This window comes from Callithrix jacchus, chromosome 4 (assembly GCF_049354715.1).
Source record: "Callithrix jacchus isolate 240 chromosome 4, calJac240_pri, whole genome shotgun sequence".
In the NCBI taxonomy this organism is placed as follows: domain Eukaryota; kingdom Metazoa; phylum Chordata; class Mammalia; order Primates; family Cebidae; genus Callithrix; species Callithrix jacchus.
This window is the reverse complement of record NC_133505.1, coordinates 161,671,722-161,699,713: the sequence shown is the minus strand read 5'-3', so window position 1 is coordinate 161,699,713 and position 27,992 is coordinate 161,671,722. Positions and strand designations below refer to the sequence as shown.

At 44.5% G+C, this 27,992-nt stretch overlaps 1 protein-coding gene and 1 long non-coding RNA gene across 8 annotated transcripts in view; both read right to left on the bottom strand.

Moving 5' to 3' along the window:
• SCAF8 (SR-related CTD associated factor 8) overlaps nt 1–27,992 on the bottom strand; it is a 252,681-nt gene that overhangs the window by 37,540 nt on the left and 187,149 nt on the right. For 2 of the 5 annotated variants that reach the window (XM_035297011.3, XM_078370340.1), the window contains one exon: nt 56–1,185. The exons of 1 other annotated variant lie outside the window; for it this stretch is intronic. The gene's annotated coding sequence lies outside the window, so the exon portion shown is untranslated. Of the gene's footprint in view, nt 1–55 lie in introns of those variants that run through there. 2 more of the 5 variants (XM_035297014.3, XM_078370347.1) reach the window with 2 other exon arrangements.
• LOC144582223 (uncharacterized) overlaps nt 1–27,992 on the bottom strand; it is a 121,548-nt gene that overhangs the window by 71,578 nt on the left and 21,978 nt on the right. The window lies entirely within an intron of this gene.

The following is a 27,992-nucleotide window of genomic DNA, read 5'->3' as shown; positions in this document are numbered from 1 at the left end:
CAGACCGCAAAAGCTGCACTAAGCTACACGGCAAAATAAATGACTAAAACCAAAATGAGTTTCCATTTTTATTATGAATGTCCAGAGTGACAGCACACTGTGAAAATGTCAGGTTCTCATTGATTAAATTTCAAGAGACCACAGACTATAGTATTCCAAGCACTTTAATTTTCGACAAAGCCAAAACAAATAAAAGAATGATCAAAATATTCTTTTGGGTGTAAAGAGTATTCATATTTGAGTTTTTGTAATGTTTTTCTTCCCTGAAGGTATGGTGAACACTGATAATTTCCAAAACACACATTCTGGATACTTGCAGCAAACTTTTATAATCTCTGTCTGAATAAGAAGCTAAGAAGAAACGTACTTATAAAGTATGTTTACGATACGATGTGATATGTTTGTTCATCCTCATTTCCTTACTATCCCACAAGGCTTCTTGTCTACCACCCACGTACCTGCTGTTTGTAATAACAGGACAGCAAGGCTGAAGTGAAACACTCAGAAGACTATACGGAACCCTGGATTTTCTGAAAGCTGCATTTACTTTTTCTTTTTTAATGAAAGCTTAAGACGTTCAGTGTTTGGGAATGTTCAAGGGGATACCTAATGATAATAAATTAAAGCCACCAATCAAGAACTACAGTCTACAGAGATTGTGTTCAAGAAAAAAAGCCTTGGTTCCCTAAAGCTATGGTTCTGGTAATCTGTAGGTCCAACACAATATGACTTCTTTTCCCCCGAAGGGTTTCCTTGCCATCTGTCCTTTCCATCACTGGTACTGGATGATGCTACAGATGAAGTTTGTTGCCACTGATACTCCAATCAAATCCGGTCCTGTGGAAGTGGGTATCTCTTACAGATGCAATACTGTTCATCTGAGTGGATCCCCAAAAAGAACGATTATGAACTAAAAACTCATAGAGTTTGTGTTTAAAATTTATAAAATTAAACCTGCTCCAACAGGTAATACAGGGAGGCATGCTTGCAACCTCTGGATTCAATCAGAAACAATGCCTGAGAGCACAGAGCCTTCTCAATAGGGAACGGCAGGTTCCTTTTAACGCTTCCTTAAACAAGATCCGATGTGATGGACATTAGAACTTTGAAGCACGTCTGTCTCATTTATTTCTACAAGGCCTGGGACACAGGAAGCTGCCAGGACTTCATTCATCATCATCTTGCCTGTTGACAAAAGGAACAATAACTGGTCATCACTGGTCAATGGAATAATTTTTCCTAGTTTTTTTCCAAGATCATTCCTAAAGAAAAGATGGTGTCAATACAACAGCAAATGTTTCAGTGTTTGATGAATTTCTGTGCTCTGAAATGCCATGCCTTCTTCCAACAGAGTAGGAAGAACCACGTTATGCAGTTATCCCGTTCATTGCTCCACGAATGCTGGAATGATTCAGGAGACAGCCTTGTCCTGGAAGTCGGCAGACCCAGGCTTCACACACGATTCTGCCGATGACCAACACAGTCACCTAAACTTGTTGGGCCTTAGTTCCTTCACATCTAGGCTATAAGGACTTCAGTGGAGCATGTCTAAAAAGAAGGCCATCCAGTGCTAACTTTTAGTAGGTTGGTGTGGTCCTGCCTTCTTAGCTCCTTACAGAGCACAACCAGGTATGACCATCTCAAGCTGCGGCTTACAAAATACCTACACCTGGGTGCCTGTGGTCCTTGTTCAGCTTGGAGTTGAGTACCAGGTCCAGAGAAATTTCAAAATCTCTATTAGCATCTTGAAGTCCATTAAAATCTTCTTAAATGACAGAGTGATGGGTACAGAATTCTGAAAATACACATCTCCATGTTTTCACATCTTTTGCTGTCTTAAGGTCAAAGAAGTATCTTTTTTGCTTTTGTCCCTGCTGGCTTTCTTAAGAAATAATCACATAAAAGCTGAAAAATGCATTCTAAGTATAAAAACATGGAAGCATTCTCTAAGAGCCTACTATCTAGTTATGTAATTCAACTAGTTGGACTAGTTTAAATAACTACGCCAAGTAACTTTACCAAGACACATGTCTGGTAGGAGAGATGGGACCTAAACATAGAAAGTCTCACCCTAAAATGAATGCTTTTTTTTTTTTTAACTTTGAGATGGCGTCTCGCTCTGTCGCCCAGGCTGAAGTGCCATAGTGCAATCTCAGCTCACTGCAACCTCCGCCTCCTGGGTTCAAGCAATTCTCTTGAATTCTCCTTGGAGTAGCCGGACTACAGGCATGCGCCACCATGCCTGGCTAATTTTTTTGTATTTTTAGTAGAGACAGGGTTTCACCATTTTGGCCAAGCTGGCCTCAAACTCCTGACATCAGGTGATCTGCCCACCTCAGGCTCCCAAAGTGCTGGGATTAAAGGCGTGAGCCACCCCTCCAGATATCATATGATATATTTTTAAGGCATCCTGTTTCCATGTGTGACAAGAAAGGTGGCTGAAATATTTTTCATCTTTCTACTGTGCTTTTGGATAGAGGGGAAACGTGTGAATGATCCACATAAAACAAAACTGGTGGCAAGATATCATCTTTTACTTTGGATTATTCTAAGGGTTTTGCTAATGAGTTTATTCTTCAAACCTAAAAGTTGACTTAAACAAAAAAGTTGACTTAATTGCTACCCAAGAAAGAAAAAGGCAATGAAGATAAGCTCCATCATTTGACTCTCAATAGCAACAAGACTAAAGTTACAGAGTCATTTTCTTAAATCTGGATAAGATTTGCCAGGCTGTAACCGGATCGGCCCTTATCCATAGCAAATTTGCAATTATGTGGTAACAGCACAGAGATCACAATGGTGAACAAAAAGAAAATGATACAAATTCACTCAAATTACGGGGTGGGGACCTACACAAATGATCTATAAACACATGCACATGTGCTAACACACACTAAATGTGCAGGTTTCTTTGTTGCCAAATAAGAGAAACAAATGTTTCTGTCTTGACAAATGAACTTGAAATCTAAGTAAAATTTATTATGGGATTCTGACAAGTATTTTTATGACCGTGGCTTTCTGGGACGACTTCTAGGGTTTTTTTTTTTTTTTTTTTTGAGACAGGGACTCACTCTGACACCCAGGTTGAAGTGCAGTGGCACAATCTCGGCTCACTGTAACCTCTGCCTCCTGGGTTCAAGTGATTCTTCTGCCTCAGCCTCCTGAGTAGCTGGGATTATAGGCACACACTATCATGCCTGGCTAATTTTTGTATTTTTAGTAGAGACGGGGTTTCACCATGTTGGCCAGGCTGGTCTTGAACTCCTGACCTCAAGTGATCTGCCCACCTCAGTCTCCCCAAGTGCAGGGATTTATAGGCATGTGTCACCATGCCCGGCCTCTGGGATGATTTAATATACATCATAAATGCCTGATGGCATTACTGCGAGTGCACGTGAAATGATTCCTCGCTGAAGAAGGTGGGTATTGAAAAGCAGAAGTGTAAGGAACAGTACAGAGGTGTGGAGAGGACAGGCTCAGCAGCGTGTCTTGGAGAGTGCTTTAGTTTGCAAAGGTTTCTCATGTTTATGCTCTGGTCCTTACAACAGGGGAGCCAGCCTCCGCCTGGGGAGGCAGCTGAGATGAGCGAGCTCACGCGACCTGCCCAAGGCTGGTGCTACTTTTTCTTTTTTAAACACACTGTCTCTTGCTCCTAACACTGAATATTGATGAATTTATTATTTATTATTGTTCTTCATTTCTTCTGCATAGTGTTATTACTGCTATTGGCACTCATATATTAAGTGCTTTATAAAGGATTCTTGCAAAATGGATTTAACAGAGCATGATGACTGGAGTTTGCGTAATACGTGATTAATGTCTCTGCATAATCACGACTTGCAAAGTAGATATAACTATCTCCACAAAGAAAGAAACTGAGGTTCAGAGATGTGCTTTGCCCAGTATCACATGGCAAATAGCAGAGCTAGAATTCTGAGCCTATTAGCTCCAGTTCCTGCTGTCTCCACCGTGCATAGTGTTTTGGCGTGTGCTGAGCCACTAAGCAAACGCCCACTATACCTGCTATGCAGCTCTGTTTTTACGTGTCAAACCCAAGAGGAGCTGCTGCATCCAAAGCCTACTCATGTGGCTCATGCCTGTAATCCCAGCACTTTGGGAGGCCGAAGCCAAAGGACTGCTTGAGGCCAGGAGTTCAAGACCAACCTGGCAACATAGTGGGAAACTGTCTCTACAAATAAATAAATCAATAAAGCCGAGTCTCTCTCACACACACACAGCTACTCCAGAGATCCGTGAAGTATCTGGATCAAGGATCCATGCTGAGGGGACACGACAAACAGGTGGGCTTATTTCAAACTCCATAAACAGCTATAGTTCTTGTGAAGACGTGCATTCTCACAGTCAGGAATCACCCTTTGTAGGGGTGATTTACTAAAGCCGTTGCCAGGGTGCGCATGGGCTCCCAGAACACTGGTTCTAATTTCATAGTAAATAAACAGTAGGAGGTCGGGACCCCTACTTTTCAATGGGAACATGGTACAAAGGATAAGAACTTTTTCTTTTGAAATAAAATTGAGAAGTGGTAGTGCCTGGAGGCAGAAGGAATACCTGGAGGAAAGTGAAAAAGTTTAGAACCAGTTTTCTGCAGCACAAATTGCCGTAAATAATGTATTTGCTACACCTGTCCTTGGTTTCTAAACGCACGGTATGGCGATTCTTTCATAAAATGGATGACAAGGAAGGCAAATGGAAATGAAGGTGCTGCTCAAACAGATGTCACTGGCTGGTGTCAGGTAACTTACACCGCCTATTTAATCCGGCCAGACAGCCCAGGAAAATATCAGGCTGGTGCAAATGTAATTGTGGTAGTAGCAAAACCGCGATTACTTTCGCACCAAGTTAGATACATTCATTAATCTCACACTGCAAATGAAAAACTGAAGTTCAAAGGGGTTAAAAAAGATTTCAGGCTAAGTATGCCTGACCCCCAAATTATATATGCCTTTTCTCTCAAAGGCTACTTCCCAAGACACCTCAACAACCAGACATCTGGACAGTCACCCTACACTGCAGCCCACAAAACCGTTTCTTTTCTTTGAGATGGAGTCTCATTCTGTCACCCAGGCACGAGTGCAGTGGCATGATCTCAGCTCACTACAACCTCCACCTCCCGGGGTTCAAGTGATTCTTATGCCTCAGCCTCTCAAGTACCTGGAATTACAGGCGTGCACCACCACGCCCAGCTAACTTTAGTATTTGTAGTAGAGACGAGGTTTCGCCACGTTGGCCAGGCTGGTCTCAAACTCCTGACCTCTCAGGTGATTCACCTGCCTCGGCCTCCCAGAGTGGTGGGATTACAGGTGTGAGCCACTGTGCCCAGTTGAGACTGTTTCTTGATGAGGGCCCAGCAGTGCTCAGGATTGCAGGGAGGCCCAACTGCTTTCAAAGCAGCAACATCCCGTCACCTACAGAAATCCAACTAAGGGACAGTGGCCAGGCTTCCAGGTCAATTTCATGAGGTTACAGAAGAGGAACAGAGAGAAAGGACCTGGCAGAGTGGCTCATCAGACGCCACAAGGGGCCAACTGCATGAAGAAACAGACATCGAGTTACCTTCAGTTTTTGTTTTTTAGAGTCAGGGACTTGCTCTGTCACTCACGATGCAGTGCAGTGGTGCAATCACAGCTCACTGCACCATGGAACTCCTGGGCTCAAGTGATCCTCCCACCTCAGCCTCTTCAGTAGCTGGGACTATAATAGTGCACCACCACACCCTGCTAAATTTTTTTTTGAAACAGTCTCTGTTGCCCAGGCTGGAGTGCAATGGCGCAATCTCGGCTCACTGCAACCTCCGGCTCCCAGGTTCAATGATTCTCCTGCCTCAGCATCACAAGTAGGTGCAATTACAGGCATGTGCCACCATGCCTGGGTAATTTTTGTATTTTTAGTAGAGATTGGGTTTCACCATGTTGGCCAAGCTGGTCTCAAACTCCTGGCCTCGGATGATCTGCCAGCCTTGGCCTCTCCAAGTGTTGAGATTACAGGCATTAGCCACCGCACCCAGCCCCCTGTTAATTTTTTATTTTTTGTAGAGATGGGGGTCTTACTATGTTGCCCAGGCTGGTCTTGAAGTCTTGGCCTCAAGTAATCCTCTTGCCTTGGCCTCTCAAAGTACTGGGATTACATGTGTGAGCCACTGTGCCCAGCAAACTTCACTTATAATGTAAAGGGTCCTGTGATCTAGTTACAATCTTCCCCTCTTAGCTGATTTTCAAATGATCTATTAGCAGGCTGTAAACTGCATACAGCTGAAGAATTGTCTATAAATTTACAGCCGAGAAAGCGAAGACAAGGAGGACAATATGGAGAGACCATGTAGAGAGAGGCTCTGATCCTTTTAAAGTTAATCTCCATTTTCCTCCAGTGAAGCTCTTAGCAGAGCTGCCAGTAATTAGCAAAGCTGGGGACTGGCATCCTGGCATCCTCCTCTTCCTTCGTGCTCCACAAAAGATGAAGGCGTGTGATGAAGACGACAGGGGACAGAAAAAATCCACAGGGGCGATTTGTCCCAGCACTAATGATACTGGATTTGTAGCCAGTGGACTAACTGCAAACGTGATGGAGCAGTACCAAGGAAACTCGGTTTGAATGAAGGCCTCTCCAACCACATTCAGCTCCAAGCCTCAGCCAGTCTGCCCTGCCATGTGGAAACAAAGGCGCCAGAGTTGCTCATGGATGCCAGAGCCCAAGCTGCCTCATCCAGCTGATCCATTTGGTCAGCGCATATGGGAGCAGAACGGCTGGCACCGAGCTGAAAGTATCAGTGTGTGCAGACACGTTGGGACATAATTTGCTAAATGTTTTATTGTTCTGTAGTTAAAAACCTCCTTAAAATGTGAGGAGCTACATTCCCATTAGATTAGAACAATATGAAGTCATGTCCTTTCAAGTACCAAGTGTTAAGAATAATTACAATAACACAAAGGCAATTATTTCCTATTAGGGAAGTTTATTCCTGTGATGGGGGATGCCCAGGGCTCCTCTGTTAACCGAGATCATGTTTCCTGCTTCCCATCCACACGTGCATCACTCACACGATCCTTGAGAGTCCCAAAGCAGCGGCTAAATTCCACCATCATGGAAAAGAGGGATCCTATGAGCACTAAATCAAACCTCAGGAATGGCCAGGCACAAGGCTCTCATTTTAAATATCAGAAAACAAGCTCAGAGGTTTCTACACTTGCCCAGGAACATACAATTGAGAATCCAAGAGACGCTCTGATTCTTGGTCCTACAATGCCCCTTGTTCATTTTGTTCAAATAGCTCAGATATTATATCCTGAAAAATTATACCATTTGGTGTGAATAATCCAAATACGATGTGAACTTTGGGGCCATGATGGATTAAGCCATTTCTATAGCTATTTTCTGTTTTAGTTTTTAGACACTTACGGTGATAAGTTTCCATAGGTGTTAGAGTCTGGTGTTGTGAGCTGGTGGGAGGGAGGCACGGGGTCCCAGAGCATAGGATCTCAGGGCCTGGCAGAACCCCTCCAGCAGGCCCATGTCCAGGAGGCAGCTGAGCACACGCGAGAAGCGTACACTGGGATCTGGGATCAGAGGCACAGGGTTTGCATCTCCGGTTTTGTTCTTGATTAGGCGCGTGCTCCTTGGCTAAGTTCCTTAGCGACTCTGATTTTCCTCAGTTGTCAAATGGTGATCAACATTGCCCCTGAGGCTAATGGTGGGGACTAAGAGGCTGGAAGGGTACCCACACTTCCTTCTGCCGGCTGTGTTCTCAGGCAGCCCTGGAGAACAGGGGGGATGGCAGAGATGTTCACTGATACCCACAGTTATAGGAGCAAGGCCAGGGTTTCCCATTTCCTCCACCTGGGACGCTCTGCCCTCTCTGCTCTATCTTGAGGTGGCTCAGCCAGCCACATTCCACCTGAAGCTGCCTCCTCTGCAAAGCCTTCCTAGTAGCTAAGGCTACCCAGTCACCAGCCTCCCTTGCCCCATTCACATCCTTATCTTCCCCCTTTTTTCCTTGCCTGGGAGCTCCTCTGTGATTGATTTAAAGTATGATGAAAGAGGCCACCACCTTCTCATGGATTCAGTGGCCGTGGGCGTGCTGACCACACTCTCCACCTCTTCCTGGCCACTAGGGAGTCAGGACACACCCTGTTCCGCAGCTCCAGAAACTAAACGGGTCGCCTCTTTCCCCCTAACCACTCCAACATTCTACCTCTATCTCGGGGCCATTCCTACTTGGATGAGAGAATCACAAGCTACTAGGAATCGAGACACCTGTGCTCCAAAAGAAAGTCAATGCTCATGCTCTTGTCGAGGTACAAGAAAAAAATTCAAGGAACTTCTGCAAACAGCTCACGAGAACCACTATTGTTTTGACTCTCTGTGACCTGACAGTTCTGCACCTTGACACCCTGGCACACTGGCCATTGGGGTGGGGCTTGGGAGACAGGACAAGAAGGTGCAAGAGAAAGAGGACAAGAACAGGTTGTTCAAGACACCAACCACTCTGTCACCTGATAGTAGACAGCCATGTTTACAGGATAGGAAAGCGAGAATGCAGACTCCATGCAGCCAAGGCCAGCGTCTGAGTTCATCTTGGTAAGATGTAGACTCCCGGGCATGGGGCTTAACGGCCATTCAACACTGAATTAAATGGAATAACACCAAATAGCTACCCTGGAAGATAAGAGTCTACCTGCTCAGCACGTAATCGTTTTAGGCCATTTGTATAAGGCAGCTTCGTGACAGTCATTCCATTGGCAGTACAATCGCCTCAACTGCTTGGAGACCTTCAGACTGCAGGCTGATGCTGACAAGTGATGTATTTTACATGAGTGCTGGCTTCAGATCCTTCTGCTTCTAGCTTAAAGGTGAAACGGTTTGACTTTAAGTTTCCAAGAACAAATACTGTAAGATTAATGCATGGCAGGTCACATGAGGTGCTACTCTCACTTTAAAATCTGGCATGTTCAAACTATTTATTTTATTTATTTTGAGATGGAGTCTTATTCCATCACCCAGGCTGGAGTGCAGTGGTGCAATCTCGGCTCACTACAACCTCCTCCACCTCCTGGGTTCAAGCCATTCTCCTGCCTCAGCCTCCCGAGTAGCCAGGACTACAGGGCACATACCACCACACCTGACTAATTTTTGTATTTTTAGTAGGGATGGGTTTTCACCATGTTGGCCAGGCTGGTCTCAAACTCCTGACCTCAGGTGATTTGCCTGCCTGCTTTCCCCAGGACTGGGAATGAGTCAAAGCGGTGACATGAGCCACCTCGCCCTTTAGTAGGATGTATTCTTCTCTCTTGAAGGCTAGAGTGAAAACTATGAACATTTTTTTTAGGAGAATTAAACCCATCAGATAAAAATTTTTAACAATTTTAAATGTTAACTTTAAAAGACTTTCAATATTTCTTATAGGTGTGCCACATTTATGCATAAAGTATGCTCTAGAAACTCAAGGCATTGATTCAATCTTATTTTTAGTGTGCTGGAAGAAGTCAGTGTTCAAAGAAATCCCATTGTTCATCTTTTTGTAGGCAAAGAAACCTTTCGAAAAGTGAACAATCACCCATTGAAAAAGATTTCTGATTTTCATATATCCAGTCGGCCAAAAGCAAACTCAATCTGGTGTCCTCGGCTGTCTTCACAACTGAATTGGAGAGAATATATGACCGCCCATTTAAGCAGATGTGATTTTTTTAAATTGCTTAAGAAACTCACTTGCAAACTGAATTAGTGGCAGAGAACTGACATGACTTAGTCAAGGAAATGACAAGCCACTCACTTTTCTGCAATGCCAGAAAATGCAGCTCAAGGGACAGGTGACCCCTGGAATATCTAGGATAGGAACACCTACCACAGCCCTGGGTGGTGCAAGGTTAGGAGGGAACAAACAGCCAGAAAAAGTCCTTGCAGGGACCATTCCCAGCTGCCCTTGATCGGAGGACTCAGCTATGCCTCCACTCGATCTTTACTTGTATGCATATGCTTACAGAAACGGGTGCTCCAGGCCTGTAAAGTGGGCACGATGTAGCAAATACAATAATTAGGGTCTTTTTATGCTTAAAACCACAGAGCAAGGAGGACTCAGCTAAGGTTCCTGCCATCTCTAACATACCTAACAATCATGTCAGTGAAAGACTATACTTGAATTGTATGTCTCTCTCTCTCTTTCTCTTTTTTTAAATGGAATAACAGTTTTTAGAAAGGCATAGTGTCAGCTGGGTGCGGTGGCTCACGCCTATAATCCAAGCACTTTGGGAGGCTGAGGGGTGGGTGGATCACCTGAGATCAGGAGTTTGAGACCAGCCTGACCAACATGGTGAAACCCTGTCTCTACTAAAAATACAAAATTAGCCAGGCATGGTGGTGGGCGCCTGTAACCCCAGCTACTTGGGAGTCTGAGGCAAGAGAATCACCTGAATCTGGGAGGCGGAGGTTGCAGTGAGCCGAGATCGTGCCATTGCATTGCAGCCTGGGAAACAAGAGTGAGTGAAACTCTCAATAAAAAAAAAAAAGGCACAGTGTTTTAACAAGCTCACAGAGAACTCCAAACATGGTCCAAATTAATGAACCACTAATTGATATTCTTTTTCTATAAACTCAGCAGATTCACAAACAGTTGTCTTGGGCAGATCCAAAAAGAAAGAATAGAACAAGACATGATTTTTCAAAAAATGGATGGCTTTCTATAATCATATTTCTCAGAAGCCTCAACCAGGATTAAGCCTTGGCCAGGATTTGGGGCAAGAAAATCAAGGGCCAGTGGCTTATGCCTGTCATCCCAACACTTTGGGAGGTCAAGGGGGGTCGATAACCTGAGGTCAGGAGTTTGACACCAGCCTGGCCAAAGTGATGAAACCCAGTCTCTACTAAAATACAAAATAATTAGCTGGGTGGAGGGTGCCTGCAATTCCAGCTACTCAGGAGGCTGAGGTAGGAGAACTCCTTGAACCCAGGAAGTGGAGGCTGCAGTGAACCAAGATTTTGCCATTGCATTCTAGCCTGGGCAACAAGAGCGAAACTCTGTCTCAAAAAAAAAAAAAAAAAAAAAGAGACGAAGAAGAAGAAGAAGAAAGAAAGAAAGAAAAAGAAAATCTCTTCCTTTGCAGTATTTCAGAGCTGAGGTGTGCTGAATCTGCAACCCACAGAGAATTCCCCCGCATGCTCAGGGGTGAACAGCATACACTGTAAATACACCTCTCACACAATACCCCCAGCAAGACACGTGCAATCCATCACTGTCCAGGCCTGTACCTCTTCACAGAAGCCCTTAACATTTGTAAGGGATGCATCTCAGATATTAGCAAATTCCCAAATTACAAATCCCATCATAGTATGTAATACCGCCCACCCCTGCATTCCCATCCTGCCAAAAATGGCATGCAAGGAGTAAAAAAGGCTGCGTTGGCCGGGTGCAGTGGCTCACACCTGTAATCCCAGCACTTTGGGAGGCCGAGGCAGGCAGATCACCTGAAGTCAGGCATTCGAGACGAGCCAACCAACATGGTGAAACCCCATCTCTATTAAATATACAAAAGTCAGTTGGATGTGGTGGTGGCACACCTATAATCTCAGCTACTAGGGTACTAGGGAGGCTGAGGCAGGAGAATCACTTGAGCCAGGGAGGCAGAATTTGCAGTGAGCCAAGATCACACCACTGCACTCCAGGCTAGGCTACAGAGCAAGACTCTGTCTCAAAAAATAGGCTGCATGGGCTTTGGATGGCAGCAATCATTGAGGCTGATTCACCCACCTGAGTGACACATGGTCACCCACCTGCCCTGCAGTCAATGCTATTCATATTTGTGCCTTCGCGAAATTACAGAGTATTACATTATGCATTGGTTTGTAATAGCTGAAACCATACGTTAGCACCAGGAATGCCAAGGTGCTCAGGCATCAGTTTGCAATTAGTTTCCTATTTTTCAAGCTCATGTAAAACATGGGCAGCCAGCAGCTTGGGTAGAAGCTGAGTTAGCCCAGTCTCTTAGGGGACACTGTATATTCTTGCTTCACAGCCTCTGTGACATGGGTTGAAAATCACTGATTTAACATAACGTGTAATTGTTTGGAAAGGCTTGTTCTGAAGTGATTTTAAGCATTATCAATGAATCCATCCAAATTAGGGACCACTATAGATGCAATATACTCCAGATCCACACAAGAAATCCCAGAGATTCCCTAGGATGACACTCTTCCTATGAACTATGGGACATTTTCTTGACTGAAGCATAATGCCCTTCAGGATTGCTCGTTGGTTTTTGGAGCCAGATCCTTGTCAATATCAGGCACCACACTCTGGGAGACTGAAATGTTTCCCTGGGCATGAAATTGTAATGTGTATGGTAGGAAAGCTCGGTCCACTTTACAAACAGTAAGTCAAGATGAAATGACCACTTCCATTCAGTGTCAGGTGTTGTAAAAATGTCAGCAACACAAGTTGGCTCTAAATAATCTCTTCTTCCTCTTTCTTTCTCTCTCTTTATCATGTCTACACTGAGAAATGGGCCACAAAACAGTCTGACATTGTAAATACAGTTATCATTTGTATGCAAATGCTAAAAAAAATGTAAAGTAAGTGGACTCCTCTGTGCCAGTGGAAAGGCTGACCCTTTACCTGGCACTCCGTCCACCACACTGTACTGGCACTCCGTCCACCACACGGGACCCTTTACCTGGCACTCCGTCCACCACACGGGACTGGGTGAAACTGGATTGCAAGGAAGGACAGGCTTTGGCTGGGCGTGGTGGCTCATACCTGTAATCCTAGCACTTTGGGAGGCTGAGGTGGGCAGATCACCTGAGGTCAGGAGTTCAAGACCAGCCTGGCCAATCTGGCGAAACCGTGTCTCTAAAAAATACAAAAAAATTAGCTGGGCATGGTAGTGCACACCTGTAATCCCAGCTACTCGGGAAGCTGAGGTAGGAGAACTGCTTGAATCCAGGAGGCAGAGGTTGCAGTGAGCTGAGATTGTACCATTGCACTCCAGCCTAGGCAACAGAGTGAGACTCTGTCTCAAGAAAAAAAAGAAAAAAGAACAGGGTTAGGTGTTCCTGCCTTAAGTGGCTTGGCTGGAGGCAGGAGGACTAAGATAATATTCCAACAGGTCCCAGGACAACTTGGGCACAGCCCTGACTGCAAACTATTTATAAGAAAGTGTTACACAACAAGAAAAAATTGTGACCATTTTCTTTTTTGTGATGTTTCCTGAACAGGGAACTGTTTATCCCCCAGCAAGGAGCTGCATCCTAGCCTGGCTGTACCTGTTTTTGGTCTTCTCGTTGCAGGTCAAATGGGAGGCACCCTCTGCAAGGGCATAAGATGAACCCAGCCAGGCAAAGGGCTCTTTAGCATCCATGACCCACTGTTGGGTTTGAGCTGTTGGCAAAGCTCACGTGGGGAAATCATCTTGAAAGGCCCTGCGGGCCAAAAACTTTGTCAAAACTTTTGGCTGTCTTTCTCTTCAGAATTATGACAAGTTAGAATTTTTTCCCTTTCTATAGCTCACTCTTTGGGACACCTTCCAGGATGCTCAGTAGGTGTCGCTTTGGAGAAGGTGGACATAGCAGGAACTGGACTTAGGCAAACACGATGCAGGGCACCGAGGGTACACGGAGCAATGACACAGGGAAGATGAAGCCCGCTTCTAGGAGTCACAGGATAAAACGAGGAGGGTCCAGGGACAGGAAGTGGGCATTCATGAGCCACAATTTCATCTGTATCATTTGTTTATTTTTTGAGACAGAATCTCACTCTGTCGCTGAGGCTGGAGCACAGTGGCATGATCTCAGCTCACTGCAACCTCCGCCTGCCAGATTCAAGCAATTCTCCTGCCTCAGCTTCCCAAATAGCTGGGATTATAGGTGCATGCCACCACATCTGGCTAATTTTTTTTTTTTTTTTTGAGATGGAGTCTTGCTTTGTTGCCCAGGCTGGAGTGCAGTGGCATGATCTTGGCTCACTGCAACCTCTGTCTCCAGGTTCAAGCAATTCTCCTGTCTCAGCCTACCCACTAGTTGGGACTACAGGCACATATCACCATACCCAGCTAATTTTTGTATTTTTAGTCGAGACAGCATTTCACTCTATTGGTCAGGCTGGTCTTAAACTCCTGACCTCAGGTGATCCACCCACCTCGGCCTCCCAAAGTGATAGATTACAGGCGTGAGCCACTACGCCTGGCCATCTGGCTAATTTTTGTATTTTTTAGTAGAGTCGGTGTTTCACCATGTTGGCTAGGCTGGTCTCAAACTCCTGGTCTCAGGTGATTCACCCACCTCAGCCTCCCAAAGTGTGGGATTACAGGTGTGGCCACCATGCCCAGCCTCATCTGCATTATTCTTAACATCATGTGTAATCATGCTTTAGGAGTCTCAAAACTGCTGGCAATAAGTTCTCGAGTGAAACCAAGGGATTCATATAAATATTATGTCTATTCATTTATTTCTAATTTAAGAAAAAGAAATTAAACTCAAGGCATAATTTAGATGGGGCAGTATGTTAGCATTTGTCTTTAAAAAATTTGTATCAAATCCTCAATTACATTTCAAAGTAATCACTCAAAGATGATCTCAGTGGATTTATTTTTGGTTTCTTCTGTGACTCAGGCATCTAATGTCTCTGGTATTTCTTAAACTGCCTAGGCAATTTTTATAGCAAAGTAATGATAAAAACGTGGTGGTAAATATACTTATTTTTTTAAATCTAGGACATGTCCTCATCTGGTCACTGCAACCACTTAAATGGCTCTGTCAGCAGAGTTAAATTTTGCTTTCCCTTTGCTACATGTAAAATGAGACTGTTAACCCACTGGTAATAACGTACGTGTTTTGGGTTGTTTTTCTGGCAATGAGGTGTGCTTTTACTGAGCCATCTCTATCTCTTCAGAAAAGTCCTCGTTGGTTTCAAGATATTTTTTCTCTTGCAAAGCAACACATCTCTTATGTAAAATATAATCCACAATCCTCATTTTCTAGCATTAAATTCTAAGCCACCCATCCTCAACTTCCAAATGAATCTGTAGGGTAATGCCACACCAATCATCTGAGGGGGTGTCTCAAGTCATTAGTTAAGATTAGTTACAATGATGAAGTCTGAACCTGCAAATGATTTGTTTCAAATAATAAATCAGAAGGGCTCAAGGTTATTCCTGTAATAGTCATTCTTATATATATTTAATATGTTTTCTTCGGAGGGAGAAAAAGAGGCAGAGTTTAGGGGAGAGATGCATTTGTATACCCAATGCTCCCCTAAAGAGTTCATGATATGAATTTCATGATATATATTTCAGTCCAAAAAAAGTTCTGAATGAACCTCAGCTCTAATCAGTAGTACTGTATTACCAGGGGCAAGGATGACATTAGAGCTCACATTTCTTCTCTTTTCTTTTTTTTCAAGATGGAGTCTGGCTCTGTTGCCCAGGCTGGAGTGCAGTGATGCTATGTCGGCTCACTGCAACCTTTGCCTTCCAAGTTCAAGCAATTCTCCTGCCTCAGCCTCCTGAGTAGCTGGAATTACAGGCATGTGCCACCACGCCAGCAATTTTTGTATTTTCAGTAGAGATGGGGTTTCACCATGTTGGTCAGGCTGGTCTCAAACTCCTGACCTCGTGTTCCTCCTGCCTTGGCCTCCCAAAGTGCTAGGATTACAGGCATGAGCCACCACACCTGGCCTAGCGCTCAGATTTCTTTTAGGAAAACTGTAGAGAACATTGAAACATCCTAGCATATGGCCAGTTAATGTGTATCAGGAAACTAGGGGGTACGTTTGCCAAATGTAGCAAATTAAAAATATGAGAAGTAAATTTCAGTATACATATATTCCAAATGTGGCATGGGACATACTTATACTAATAATTATTTGTTGCATATCTGAAATTCAAACTCAACTGGGTATGCTGCATATTATCTAGCACCCTACTAGGGAGTCAACAGGCTGGATACCTCAAGGACACTGAAGTAGCATGATAGTTTGTATTCATTTCTACACAAAGATGGGGGCACTGCAGGACTGAAGATGGTTTGCAGAAGTTTGTCCTTTACTATTTACCCCTGTCTGTAAGAATATGCCCTTTACACATTCCCTCCTTTTTCTCTATCAGATAATAATCATGAGCTTACGATATATATATGCCTGAGACTGTCCTAGAAGCTGTGGAAACAAAAGGTGAATAAAGCCCCACCTCTGACCTCTGGAATGGACATATGGGTGAAAAGACAGTGACACCGAGTGAGCAGAACCATGCTGTAAGGAAAAACAGATTAGGGGAAAAGAAGGGATGGGGGCTTGAGATGGCATGATTCGAGGTAGGATCTCTTTAGGGCTTTCTCTAAGTTAAGACACGGAGAGAAAATACGCAAGCCCTTGAAGAATGTGAAAAAGTGAGAGGAGAGGAGAGAGAAGGGAGGAGAAGAGGAAGAAGGGGAAGTGGTGGCTGGTCTGTGCAAAGTGAAGCACTCTGGAGCCATCTGGTATTGAAAACGAAGGGCCTTCAGGCCAGCTCATAAAATGAGCATCCTAGGCAATGGAGACAGGCGCTTCCATTTAGGAAAGAAAGCCCTTCGGCTGGGTACGGTGGCTCACACCTGTAATCCCAGCACTTGGGGAGGTGGAGTTGGGCGGATTAGGAGGTCAGGAGTTTGAGACCAGCCTGTCCAACATGGTGAAATCCCATCTCTACTAAAAATACAAAAATTAGCTGGGTGTGGTGGCACATGCCTGTAATCCCAGCTACTCAGGAGGCTGAGGCACAAGAATTGCTTGAACCTCGGAGGCGGAGGTTGTAGTGAGCCAGGATCGTGCTGTTGCACTCCTGCTCTGGGCAACAGAGCAAGACTCTGTTTCAAAAAAACAGAAAAAGCCTGGCTGTCTAGAGTGTAGTTTTGGAAAGTCAATAGTTAACAATGCTTTCAAATTGTGTTAAGAAGGTAAACCTGTGACCTGGAAAAATATTCCCTCCTTTCCTAAGAGCATTCCCATTTTGGGTGGGAAGGAATGTGTGTACAGTGACTAGTCCAACAGTCAGTGACTAGTCCCATCAGAGTAAAGAGCAGATCCCTCTCTTCCTGGGAATATGTCAGAAATAAAGTTCCCATGGCTCTTGAATCCCTTCCCCTGTTCAAAAGGAAAAGGACAAACACCTGACGTTAGGTAGTACTCACAGCAGCACTGCCCAGAACCAGGAAGGCTGCCATCATTTGCCAGTTATAGTTAATGACACTGCACCTCTGGCTTGTACCAAAGTTCGAAGGAAGAACTTTGATATTTACAATAACTGGGCAGGCACAGTGGCTCATGCTTGTAATCCCAGCACTCTAGGAGGCTGAGGTGGGCAGATCACTTGAGGCCAGGAGCTCCAGACCACCCTGGCCAACATGGTGAAACCCAGTCTCTACTAAAAATACAAACAAATAAGAATAGCTGGGCATGGTGGTGGGCACCTGTAGTCCCAGCTACTCAGGAGGCTGAGGCACGAGAATCGCTTGAACCCAGGAGGCAGAAGTTGCTGTGAACCGAAATCATGCCACTGTACTCCAGCCTGGGTGACAGAGCAAGACTGTCACAAACAAACAAACAATATTTACAACAATAAACAAATCCTTAAAAACTTAAAAGATATTAAAATGTCTATCCTTATCACCTTATCTGAAAAGAAAAAATTTTTTTAAGCTTTAAGGAAAAAGCACAGCTCACTTTAACCTATAAAAGCCTGCTCTGGGCTGGGTGTGGTGGCTCACACCTGAAATCCCGGCACTTTGGGAGGCCAAGGAGGGTGGATCACGAGGTCAGGAGATCAACACCATCCTGGCCAACATGGTGAAATCCCATCTCTACTAAAATACAAAAAATTAGGCAGGTGTGGCAACATGCACCTGTAGTCCCAGCTACTCAGGAGGCTTAGGCAGGGGAATTGCTTGAACCTGGGAGGTGGAGGTTGCAGTAAGCTGAGATAGCGCCACTGCACTCCAGCCTGGTGACAGAGTGAGACTCTGTCCAACCCCTTCCCAAAAAAAGGGCTCTGCTCTCTGGCACTTAGGAGAGTAGGCATGCAAATTAGGCCTTATGGTCTCCTTATGCTGCCTCTTCCTGGGTCTCTCATTTCAATGGCGATCCTTCCTGAAGGATTATAATGGGTCTCATGGAAGAAACTAGATTGAAATCGATACCTTTTTCATACAAGATAACCCAAACTTTCCAGTTCGAATCATACCCCTAACAAAGAGACAATCTCAAATAGCACAGCTTTCACACCACCAATGCAGAAGGAGCATGTGACAATTTGAGTACCCACACTACAGGAACATATAAATGATAGAATTAGGACCACATAACCTCAGGTCCAATGGGGCCTAGGTGTCATCAGATTGATGTCTCCTCAGATTCCTGAGTTGTCTAATTTCCCTGAAGGTGACCTTTGTCTAGGGGATCTCTCCAGGGTCAGGGTCTCTCTCCCAAGGCCTCCATTTTCTTTTCTTTTCTTTTTTTTTTGAGACAGAGTCTCGCTGTGTCTCCTAGGCTGGAGTGCAGTGGCATTGTCTCGGCTCACTGCAACCTCCACCTCCCAGATTCAAGTGATTCTCCTGCCTCAGCCTCCCAAGTAGCTGGGATTACAGGTGCCCACCAACACACCTGGCTAATTTTCGTATTTTTAGTAGAGACAGAGTTTCACCATGTTGGCCAGGCTGGTCTCGAACTCCTGACCACAAGTGATCCACCCACCTCCGCCTCCCAAAGAGCTGGAATTACAGAATTAAGCCACCACGCCCAGACCAAGACCTCCATTTTCTTCTCAGACAGTGCCAAAGTCTAAGAAGCCCAAACTTACACCCTCTGCTGTTACCAAAGATAAATCCAATCCCTCAGGGGCATGTCACTTATTTCAAGCCAGTGGCCTTAAAAACACTCAAATGCTCTCCAGGGTGAGCACATTAATCCTAATATGTACACACACACACACACACACACACACCTACAGCATTCTCCAGTGGACACACTCAAGATTTGCCATTCAATGTATGGAAACTGGAGCTGATTTTAAAATTTCAGAAGTGGTCTGATTTGTGTGGGACAGAGTAATATTGTTAAGGTAAGGCTTGTCATGCATCTCAGCTTGAACACATTCTTCTGCTGCAGAGGTCCAAGCTCTGGGTAGGCTCCTGTAGCCAGGTTAATCTGTCTCTCCAGCCTCTATCTCTTCCCCATGGGTCACAACTAAATAGCATTTTATCACACCCTGAGACCAGCTGAGTTTTTTGGACCCAGGTACAGAAACCATCCAACATTTTAGTTCTCTCTCCCACCTTCACGTCCCCTGTAGGTTTCATGAACATGTCTGACATCCACGTCCTCATTCACATTGGTAATAAGTAAGTTGAAGAAGGTAAGTCTGAGGTTAAAAACCTCTCTGTCTCCTTTTAGCCCTTCTAAATGGATCTGTGACAATCTAAAAAGCACACTGAGAATGACAAATCGGTACAAGCGATGGCGCCTCACGTTTGAAACCTGCCTGCCTGTCTCCCCAGGGCCGACCTGCAGCCCCTGGTTCTCAGCTGTCCTCAGCATCCCTTACTCCCCACTCATTTTGTCTCCATGCTCCTTTAGTCAACCAGCTGGGCTTGTTTCCCTCCCTCTGACCAAAGCTGTGGCTTCTGATCTCTGATTTATAACTCTTAGGCCATGGGCGGGTACCTCACTCTCTGCTCCATTATGAGACTGAGTGTCTGAGGTCCACCCTGGCAGCCCCCTACCCCAGGTTGACGTGGGTCTATTAATTGGTAGTTTGAGTGGCAGGGCGGGTATGATCCAGTGGGCTGCACTGCTGTTCAAGCCCTGTTTCTCCAGTTTTCACAAAGAAATGAAATGCCTTTCTCAAATACCTAACCAAAATCCTGATACAGCATCTACAACATTTGCTCATTCATCATGGGGGCAACCCTCTTTTTCAAAGCTGCAATCATTTTTTTAACAGCTGAAAAATCATTTAATTCATTCTTTTCAGCACTCTGCTGGGAACGATGACAAGTTCACTGGCCTGTAATTCTAGGAAGCTAGCTTGCTTGAAAATCAAAACAGTCGCCCACTTCCCAGCATCAGAATCCTCTCCTGCTTGCCACAGTTCCTGGTCGGCAGCAAGTTTGAGGCCAACCTGGATGTTCTGGTTCCCAGCGAAGTCATTTTTTCAAGGCAATAGCAACTTTGAGAACTAGGGACAATAATGTCATCATCTCCCACCTATTTTAGGCTTTAGCTCCTGACCTGGAGTTCTGGCTTCGTCATTTACTATTGCCACAAGCACTTGTTTTTACATAAGCCTCATCCTCAAACCAACTTCCAGCCTCCTGATTTGCCTTTCCAGTTCTGTGCCTGTCTTCCACATTCATCTTCAACTAGGTAGAAGTCTGCCTCTCCTGTGCTGCTCCTTTCAGATTAGGCCCATCAGAGAGTAAAACGTACGCACAAGAACCTCATTCCTTTTTTCATTAGGATTATATGTCACTTTACACATATTAGCAAGATTAGACTGTGCATTTATCATCCCTCTCGTGTCAGCTTTTGCTATGATTGGAGTGTTCACCCATCTGAATCTCATGCTGAAACTTAATCCCCAACATGACAGCTTTGAGAAGTTGGGCCTTTAAGAGGTGATTTGATCATGAAGGTTCCGCCCTCATGAATGGGCAGATCCATTCATGGATGAATGGATTCATAGGTAATCATGGGAATGGGACTCGTGGTTTTATAAAAGGAGGAAGAGAGACCTGTGCTGGCAAACTCGGCCCCCTTGCCCTGTGATACCCTGGGCCACCTGAGGACTTGCAGAGTCCCCGTCAGCAAGAAGGCCCTCACCAGAGGCAGCCCCTTGACCTTGGACTTCTCAGCCTCCTTAACTGTGAGAAACAAATTCCTTTTATTTATAAACTACTGTTTTAGTTATTCTATTTAAAGCAACAGTAAGCAAACTAAAACAGCTTTCCTCTTCAAAACTCTGTCCACTGAATTTATCTCAGAGCCCTTTGAAATCTGTATTCCAAAATGTTCTAGTAGAGTAGCACTTCATGTATGCGTGATCAATGACGTATATGCACAGCCGTGTACTTAACAATGCTAACACCTACCCATTTACTTTACACTCTGCCTCTGCGATGGATTCCCATCAGCACCCTGGACAGACAGGCATCATTATCCCCATTTTTGAAGAGAGACTTAAAGGGACTAGGCCTGTGGCTCAAGGCAACCTATTGAGTAAGTGGCACAACCAGGCTGAAAGCTTAGTTCTGGGGAGTCCAGAATGCATGATGGATGCTTCCTCTACCCTACACTGGTACTCTTTAAAACATTTTTCTTTTTGCAGTGTTTTATTCTATATGGCAGACAGAATTCTCCTATATTTTTAAGAATAAAAAATGCTCGGAGGTTGGGTGTGGTGGCTCACACCTGTAATCCTAGCAGTTTGGGAGGCTGAGGCAGGCTGATGATCTGAGGTCAGAAGTTGGAGACCGGCCTGACTAACATGAAGAAACCCCATATTTACTAAAAATACAAAAATTAGCCGGGCGTGGTGGATAACGCCTATAATCCCAGCTACTCAGGAGGCTGAGACAGGAGAATTGCTTGAACCCAGGAGGTGGAGGTTGCGGTAAGCTAAGATCACACCACTGCACTCCAGCCTGGGTGACAGAGTCAGACTCTGTCTCAACAACAACAAAACTGTTTTTAGACTACTGAGTTGATTTAAGTAGCTTAGTTCGAGTCAAGGCAAGTCTCATTTTGGAAATCAAGTGTTCATGGTATATACCACAAACAGGAACCCTTGTCAACTGAACAGTTATGTAGAGTCATATGTATATTTCATATTTTTAAAAAGTTATATGGATCAATGGCTTGGCAGCTGGCTGAAATAATTCCGTATTGTAAAAATCTGTAGGGTGCATCTGTTAGCAGTTTTGAGTTTCTAATGCAGACTACTAACAATTTGGTGAAAGCAAGCTGTCTTCTAATTAATGTTCCAGAAAACACTGTATTTCAAGATTTCTAGAAGGGGAGCCAAGATTTTCTGGGATTTAGGTAAGTGAAGCATCATATTTTTTGCCTTTCGTAAGTCTTTCATGTCTAGGGTTAACAAGCAGTATGTCTTAAAAAATGTTATCTGACTTCCTAAAAAAGATGAACTGAGATTCATAAATAGGTGGGTGACCTGCATTTACTCTTTCCCAGCCTGAAAGATCAAGTCACTTTGGGAGACAAAGGCAGGCAGATCACCTGAGGTCAGGAGTTCAAGACCAGCCTGGCCGACATGGTGAAACCCCGTCTCTACTAAAAATACAAAAATTAGCCAAGGGTAGGAGTGCGTGCCTGTAATCTCAGCTACTCAAGGGGCTGAGGCAGGAGAATCATTTGAACCCGGGAGGTGGAGGTTGCAGTGAGCCAAGATTGCACCATTGCACTCCAGCATGGATGACAAGAGTGAGCACTCTATCTCAAAAAAAAAAAAAAAAAAAAAGATAAACTCATTTAAAAGAGGTAAAACTACCATCACATTATATTTACATTAATCCCTTTTTCAAAATCATGGGATTTTTTCCTTGCCCTTTGCCCTTAGCAAAGTTTGAATTAAAGACTTTGGAAACATTTACCCTCCCAAAGAGGTCCATTTAGTTTTCTTGGCTTGCTTCCCCATCCCTCACAGCCATCTTTTTGTAAAATCACATCCCAACCATCTTCAAAAACCTTGAGATGAACCTTCCTGATGAAGCTTTTTAGCTGGATCCCTCTTAGACGCCAGACGGGGCCCAGGGAGTCACAGGCAGTATATAGGCACACGCAGCTTCCATACCTTCTCACCTCCTGTACCACCGCACCCAAGCTTCTAACTGGAGGATGGCAAGGTCTTCTCCTGAATTTCTCAAGCATCCAGTACAATGCCAGGCCACTCGGTTATTTGTTGAGTGGGCAAATAATGAACAAAGCCTACAGCCCAACTGATGACCAACATGTGCTCACTTTTTAGTTTCAACATTTCCTTTTTCTACACTATCTCAAATAATCATGTAGAACATCTGAAATTTTTCACCAATGCATTTTTCATTTGAAAATGAAAATAAAAGGGCAGAAAAGTCTCTACAGCTGACATATTTTCTACTTCATCTTACACTTTAGTTACGTCTTACACCTACTTCACCTTACAGCTTTTAGTTTATAAATTGTCATGTCTGTGAGAGTCATATTCAGACTTTATCGACTATAAAACCAGTGTAGGGTCATGCACAGGCACCCAGTAATTACTGGAGGAATGCCCAGAAGGCTGGGGAAGATGTTCTTTACCTTCCTTGGGTGAGAAAGAAGAGGCAGATCATTAAAGAGAATATGTATATACGCAAAAGGCTATCCTTGGGTGTGAAAAAAGATGCAGATGGTTGAAGAGATTATGTATATGTGCAAAAGGCTATTACTAGAATTACTGTCAGAACAAGCAGTAAAAAAGAGGACGTGAGGCACATAAAGTGGGCATTAACCTCTTGGGAAGAAAACACGGGAAGTGTTTTTTCTTTCTTTTTCACATGCTGATCTACCATATGACGGCATAGTGGCTTTAGGGAGGATGGAGTGAGGGAACAGTAGTAGGTCACTGATCATCTGGTCTCTGGGACAGTCAATGGACAGATGTTTACAGCTCTGAGTGCAAAACTGCTACTGTGTGAAGCCAAATATAGGGAGTTAAAAAAACTAATCATGGCCGGGCGCGGTGGCTCACGCCTGTCATCTCAGCACTTTGGGAGGCTGAGGCGGGCAGATCATGAGGTCAAGAGATCGAGACCATCCTGGTCAACATGGTGAAACCCTGTCTCTACCAAAAATACAAAAAATTAGCTGGGCATGGTGGCGCATGCCTGTAATCCCGGCTACTCGGGAGGCTGAGGCAGGAGAATTGCCTGAACCCAGGAGGTGGAGGTTGCAGTGAGCCGAGATCGCGCCATTGCACTCCAGCCTGAGTAGCAAGAGCGAAACTCCATCTCAAAAAAAAGAAAAAAAAAAAAAAGAGAAAGAAAAAAAGGGCCGGGCGCCGTGGCTTACGCTCTAATCCCAGCACTTTGGGAGGCTGAGGTGGGCAGATCACAAGGTCAGAAGATCGAGACCATCCCAGCTAACACGGTGAAACCCCGTCTCTACTAAAAATACAAAAAATTAGCCAGGCTTGGTGGCACGCACCTGTAATCCCAGCTACTTTGGAGGCTGAGGCAGAATTGCTTGAACCCAGGAGGCGGAGACTGCAGTGAGCCAAGATCGTGCCACTGCACTACAGCCTGGGCAACAGAGCAAGACTCCATCTCAAATAAAAGAGAAAGAAAGAAAAAATTTCCCACTCTAAACACAAACATACACAATCCTTCTAGCGTTTTCCTTGTACTGTCGTGTGGTTTTTCTCGTAATGACAGGAGTATGATTACTAAGTGCTCTCTTACACTTAATGCAAATATATCTGTGCCTAAGTTTTACTGTACATAAATAATTCTACCTAACTGAGCACTTATGATTATATGTGATGAATATTTCCAGCTTAGTATAATAAAGATGGTACTTATAGACAGGATTTGCTTGGGGAATATCAGGAATGTTCCAGATTTTCCCAAAAAGTATCTTTTGTAACCTGCTTGCTGCCAGGTGCTTTTGCTTCAAAAGGAACGCCTTGGCAGCTGCACAGAAGGGTACAGGTGGTCCCTAACAAACAGCCTGTTTAGCAGAGCACAGATATCTAGGCTTTGGAAACAAGTCAGAACACAACCATACCCGTCCCTCAGCTAGATTCTTGCAGAACCTTCAAATCGAATATATATAAGATGCTTTCAGTTTGCTCTTCAGATAGGAATATAAACAATATATACATACACACTATAAGGCTGATACAAAATGAAATACCCACCCAAATAATTGTAGTCTAGAGCTGTGTGAGACCTAGATGGGGGAAAACAGATTGCTTCCAGACAGGGCTACTGGAGGTCAGCAGTGACCTTTTATTACTTTCTTTCTCTCTCTCCCCCTCCCTCCCTCCCTCCCTCTCCCTCTCCCTCTCCCTCCCTCTTTCTCTCGCTCTCCCTCTCTCTCTCTCTCTTTCTCTCTTTGAGATGGAGTTTCACTCTTGTTGCCCAGGCTGGAGTCCAGTGGCTCATTGCAACCCCATCTCCCAGGTTCAAGTGATTCTCCTGCCCTAGCCTCCTGAATAGCTGGGATTACAGGTGCATACCACCACACCCAGCTAATTTTTGTACTTTTAGTAGAGATGGGATTTCTCCATGTTGGTCAGGCTGTTCTCCATCTTCTGACCTCAGGTGATCTGTCCGCCTTGGCTTTCCAAAGTGCTGGGATGACAGGCATGAGCCACTGCACCTGGTCTATTTTTATTTTTTTGAGACAGGGTCTTATTCTATGATCCAGGCTGGAGTCCAGTGATGTGATCACAGCTCACTGCAGCCTCAAACTCCTGGGCTTAAGCAATCCTCCCACCTCAGCTCCCAGAGTGCTGGAATAACAGGCATAAGCCATGGTGCCTGGCCAGCTGAATCTTTTAAGGAACACTAAAGCGTGCTATGGTGTATGTCATTATTCAAAGTAAAATCCAAGCCCTTTTCCTTTAGTAGCTGCTGTTGAGCATACACTTTCCCTAGCACCCATTCATCTCTCCTGAATACTCTATAGCATTTCCCTGAAGGCCCAGATCCCCACGTCCTCTGGCAGCACAGTGATTCTCCTCCTATCCTGCCTCAAGTCTGAGCCAGCTTGTGGACTGGCACCAGCACAGGGCCAGGGAGTGCAGAGTGGCTCATAAAGACGATCTTTAAAGAGACGACTAAGCCTAGAGCATACCTGCTCCTTCAAAACATATACGATGATGACAGTCATGACTACTCAGTCTATAGCAGGTGCTGTGCTAGGACCTGACGTGAATTACCTTATGCAATCCCCAAACAGCCCTATGAGGGATGCACTGGTATTAGCGTTTTACAACAGGGAGTTTAAGTTTTGCCAATTTAATTAACTTCCCTCAAATCGAAATGCTGTTGTGTGGCAGAGAGCCCATTTGAATCAGATCAACCTCAAAGGCTCATGTGTTAATCTGACATCATACTGCCTCTTTCTTTTTTCATTTGAGACGGAGTCTCGTTCTATCACCCAGGCTGGAGTGCAGAGGCACAATCTTGGCTCACTGCAACCTCCGCCTCCTGGGTTCAAGCAATTCTTGTGCCTCAGCCTCCTAAGTAGCTGGGACTACAAGCACATGCCATCACGCCCAGAGAATTTTTGTGTTTAGTAGAGATGGGGTTTCACTATGTTGGCCAGGGTAGTCTTGAACTCCTGACCTCAAGTGATCCAGCAACCTCTGCCTCTGAAAGTGCTAGGATTACAGGCGTGAGCCACCATGCCCAGCCCATACTGCCTCTTTTACATGAAACAATCTTTGCACTTAATTTCAATTAAGACAGATTTGCTACTGTTTTTATTCAACAAAAATAAACTTTCTTACACTGGAAAAACTCCAAAATGTTTTTAAATGAAAAGATAATTAAGTGGTGCACATTCAGAAAGCCATTTGGTGTTGAAAGGAAAAAATAATAATATTCAATGTTCTATTAAGTTGGTGCAAAAGTAATTGTGGTTTTCATCATTACTTTTCAATGGCAATACCCACAATTATTTTTGCACCAACATAATATGTATGCAACAAAAAAGTCAAGACCATATCCATAGCCCTCATATTCCTAAAACATAAAAAACATAAGTTGGTTCCTTGAAAATCAACCAGAGGAAGAAAGGCAGGCGTCAGCATTAAATGTGAATTTCTGGTTGTGTTTACACATAAAAACTAAAGTGAAATTAGACAGATGATTTGTCTACAATAAGCATTAAGTTTCAGTTTTTGGCAATGTTGAGTAATGAGATATTCCACATAAGATAATTTTTCAGAACTTCAATTACAACTGCAATACAAATCCAACTCAGTCTGCAGTGGCAAATTTGGACATAGTAAGCTACCGGGCCTTGGCTTGTCCTTGGTCTTTATATGTTAAAACTTTTCTGTCTTATTTCACAATGTAAAGCCACCAGCTGTTCCTGCTTGCTGCTGTCAGCTCTGCACTAGATGCTGGTGTAGTCACTGGACTAGATGGTGGAGTTTCTTGCTCTACAGGACACGTTTTCAACCTCATCTCTGTAATTACTGTGAACTGGAAAATCAAATGGGCTGGGTGCCGAGGCAGGCAGATCATGAGGCCAGGTTTTCGAGACCAGCCTGACACCTGCAATTCTACCATGTTGGGAAGCTGAGGTTGGAGGATCACCTGAGCCCAGGAGATTGAGACCAGCCTTGGCAACATAGCGAGACCCTGTCTCTATTAAAAATAATAAATAAATAGGCAGGACACAGTGGCTCACGCCTGTAATCACAGCACTTTGGGAAGCTGAGGCAGGTGGATCACCTAAAGTCAGGAGTTCAAGACCAGCCTGGCCAACACGGTGAAACCCCGTCTGTACTAAAAATACAAAAATTAGCCAGGTGTGGTGGTGCATGCCTGTAATCCCAGCTACTCAGGAGGCTGAGGCAGGAGAATCGCTTCAACCTGGGAGGTGGCAGTTACAGTGAGCTGAGATTGCACCACTGCATGCCAGCCTAGGTGACAGAGTGAGACTCTGTCTCAATAAATAAGAATAAAATAAAATGACTAAGATTCTTAAAACAGAGTCTGAGAGATAAAGCTGAGTTCATTCTCGAGTGCATATATTGCACTGGATTTCACACATGGGCTTTGGAAGAAACCTGTCTGCATTCATGTGACCAGGAGGAAGCTGGCACTGCTGATCCTGCCCGATCATCAGCCTGTCAACACCTGGGAGCTCTTGCCCACTCATACACACACCCCACCAACACCCAGAAGGCCTGACACACCCTAACAAGCCCCTGAACCTGGCTGCTCACACCCTTGACCAATTCCCCAGCCAT